Genomic DNA, 3857 nt, shown 5'->3' on the forward strand with positions numbered 1-3857 from the left:
CCCATTGAGCCAATCAGATATACTCAAGACTCACACACTTATTCACCAACTAAGGAAGCCCCAAGGTTATCTCATACATTGGAAAAAACTTATTTCATTTGCTCTTAATCTATTTTCATGCTGACCTACTCAGCCCTTCAACACCTATGCAAGCCTACCTTCCAAATTTTGGTTCCACTTACTTTCTTCTTTATATTTTGGGTTTTCTCTACTGGCTTTGACTCAGAGCCCCCACTGTATCTCAGAGTAACTTCGGTAAGAACTTCCTCACAGACCACTACTGCAAGAAGTTAAGAAAAATTTTCATGTTAAATGAAATATTCTTTGATGGTTACCAGGGGTGGAAGGGAAGGAAGAGCATTTTCATTGGCAAGAAGGTAGACATGTGTTAATGGGAAGGGCAATATACAACAAGAGGGAGGTTGGCAGAAGAATGAGGAAAATAAGAGGGAGGGAATAATAAAGGGAATGGCAAGAAAGACTGTTATATACACAATCCTGTAATAACAGTGATCTATGGGTGGATACATTGATAGACACACAGGCTGAATGAGTATGGGAGGCAGAGTGAGAGTTTTGCCACAGTATATAATGGTTTGACAAAGGATGTTTGTACATAGGTATTTACTTTGCTGCAAATATATCCATGAATGTGATGGAGCATTGTTGTTAAGTGCCATTAAGTCTGTTCCAACTCATAGCGACCCTGTATAGAGTTTACAGGGTTTCCGAGGAGTGACCAGTGAGTTCAAACCCAAGGGGCAAAATTAGGCAACCTTCTTAGACATTACCTGGAAAGAATGAGTGCTGGGCCTAAGGGCTCCAGGACCATAGTCTCATGGGCAATGTGTAGTCATTTTGCATAATATAGGGACTCCTGGTGTGGTACTATAGGATAAGCACTGAACTGTTAACTGCAAAGTTGGAGACTCAAACCCACCAGCTGCTCCTCAGAAACAGTATACAGGGTCATTATAAGTTGCAACTGACTCAATGGTACTTAACAACAAGAACAAGTCTACAAAGACAATGTTCTACATCCTACCTCTTTGCGAGTGACTGGATCTTAAAAGTTCATGAGTAACCCTCTAAGGTACAATTACTGGTCTCTCCCTGTGTGGAGGAAAGAAGAATGATGACAACTGAAGATATTTGGAAACAATTAGTCCTATGGACTCATGGAACATGTGAACATCAGACCTTGAGACCAGAAGAACTAGATGGTGCCCAGCCACCACTACCAACTGTTCTGAAAGGGACCACATTAGAAGATACTGGATAAAGTGGGGAAAAAATGTGGAACAAAACTCAAAATTATTTAAAAAAAAAAAAAAAAAAAAAAAAAAGACCAAGTTTACTGGTCAGAAAGAGATTGGAAGAACCTAAGACTATAAACATTGGTCATCTTTCAAGTCTGGCACTGAACTCACCCTTGTGACTCAATTTTCAAGCAATCGATAGCTATATAGGGGGAACAACAACACCAATGAGGTATGCACACCATTCCATTGCAGCCATTCATGATTAAAAGGGCAACATTTTATCAAGGACAAAATTCAGCAGGGTGGGGAAAGAAGGAGGAATGGAAACAAGAATCATAAGAAGGAAGTGGGATAACCGATGTTACATGGAGGGGACTGCAATCATTGAGATGAAATGAAGTGTATGCTTCATTGAATGTAAAACTGATGATCTGCTCTGTAAACATTCATTCAATTCACAATTTAAAAAAAAGCTCCTCATAGTCCCCCAGGTGAGAAAATAACCCAATGCCTTTTAATGCTGGCCTCCTTTCTCTACCTACCAATGAATAATTTGAGAGGTAAGTCAAGTTTTCTTCCTTTTAGTATGTGTATCTTTTCTTAAGCCTTTACAATAATAGTCTTATGCAATATTTCTTCTTCAGTGACTGACGAATTTCACTCAGCATAGTGTCCTCAAGGTTCATCCATGTTATGCGGTGGCTGCAGTTTCCTTGTTGTTCTTCAAGGTAGCATAGTATTCCATTGTGTGTATGTACCACAGTTTGTTTATTCATTCTTCAATTGATGGGAGGTTAGGCTGTGTCCATCTTTTTGCTACTGTAAATAGTGCTGCTATGAACACTGGTATGCATTTGTCTACTCATGTTATGACTCGTATTTCTTGTGGGTCAATACCAAGTAGAGGAATTGTTGGTCCATATGGTATTTCTATTTCCAGCTTTTTGAGGAAGCACCATAGTGTTTTCCAGAGTAGTTGGACTATTTTGCATTCCCACCAGCAATGTAGGAGGGTCCCAGTCTCTCCACATTCTCTCCAGCATTTATTGTCCTCTGTTTTTTTTAACTTTGCTGTTATTACTGGTGTGAGATGATATCTCATTGTTGTGTTGATATGCATCTCTCTGATGGCTAATGATCATGAGCATTTCTTCATATGTTTGTTGGCTGCCTGAATGTCTTCCTTGGTGAAGTGTCTGTTCATACCCTGTGCCCATTTTTCAATTGAGTTGTTTGTCTTTTTTCTTGTAGAAGTGTTGTAATTTCCCATATATTTTGGAAATAAGTCCCTTGTCTGGTATGTCATTGCAAAAGATTTTTTTTCCAATTCTCTAGGCTCCCTTTTTATTTTTTTTGGTGATGTCATTTGATGCACATAAGTTTAAAATATTTAGTATGTCCCAATCATGTATTTTGTTTGTGCAATTTTCAAAATGTTTGGTAGTCTGTGAATGCCCTATATTAGAACCCTTAAATTTGTCCCTGTTTTTTCATTGATGATCATTATAAATCTGGGATTCACATTTAAATCTTTAATCCATGCTGAGTTGTTTTTCATATATGGTGTGAGGTAAAGGTCTTGTTTCAGTATTTTGCATATCAATTTCCAGTTTTGCCAGCACCATCTGTTGAAGAGACTATCTCCTCCCCATGCAACATACTTAGGCTCTTCGTCGAAAATCAGTTGGCTGTATGTGGATGGGTTAATTTCTGGATTCTCAAATCTGTTTCATTGATCTATGTGTCTTTCATTGTACCAGTACCAGGCTGTTTTGACCACGGTAGCCATGTAGTAAAATTTGAAATCAGGGAGTGAGAGTCTTCCAACTTTGTTGTTCTTTTTAAACAGTGCTTTGCTTATCCTGCGTCTCTTTCCTTTCCATTTAAAGTTTGTAATTGTTTTTTCCACCTCTTTGAAGAATGTCATTGAAATCTAAATTGGGATTGCATTATATGTATAGATTGCTTTAGGTAGTATTGACATTATCACATGTTAATCTTCCTATCCAGGAACATGGTATATTCTTCCATTTTTGTAGGTCTCCTTTGGTTTCTTATAGTAATGTTTTATAGTTTTCTTTGTATAGGTCCTTCATTACTCTGGTTATATTTATTCCTAAATATTTTCAACCTTTGAGCAGTCATTGTAAATGGTATTGCTTTCCTAATTTCTTTTTCAGTGCTATCATTATTAGTATAGAGGAATCCAACTGATTTTTGTATGTTGATCTTGTACCCTGCCACTTGTCTGAATCTTCCAATGAGGTTCAGTAGGGGTTTTTTGCTGAGTCTTTGGGGTTTTCTCTAGATAAGATCATATCACCTGCAAATAGAGAGAGTTTTACTTCCTCTTTGCCAATTTGAATGCCTTTAATTTCCCTATCCTGCCTTATAGCTCTGGCTAAGACTTCCAAAACAATATTAAATAGAAGTGGTGACAAAGGACATCCTTGTCTGGTGCTTGTTCACAAAGGGAAGACTCTCAGTTTCTCTCCATTGAGAGTGATTGTGGCTGTTGGTTTTGTATATATGCTCTTACTAATGTTCAAGAATTTCTGTTCAATTCCTACTTTGTTGAATGTTTTTATCAGGAAT

This window comes from Chrysochloris asiatica, unplaced genomic scaffold (assembly GCF_000296735.1).
Source record: "Chrysochloris asiatica unplaced genomic scaffold, ChrAsi1.0 scaffold00107, whole genome shotgun sequence".
NCBI classification, from domain to species: domain Eukaryota; kingdom Metazoa; phylum Chordata; class Mammalia; order Afrosoricida; family Chrysochloridae; genus Chrysochloris; species Chrysochloris asiatica.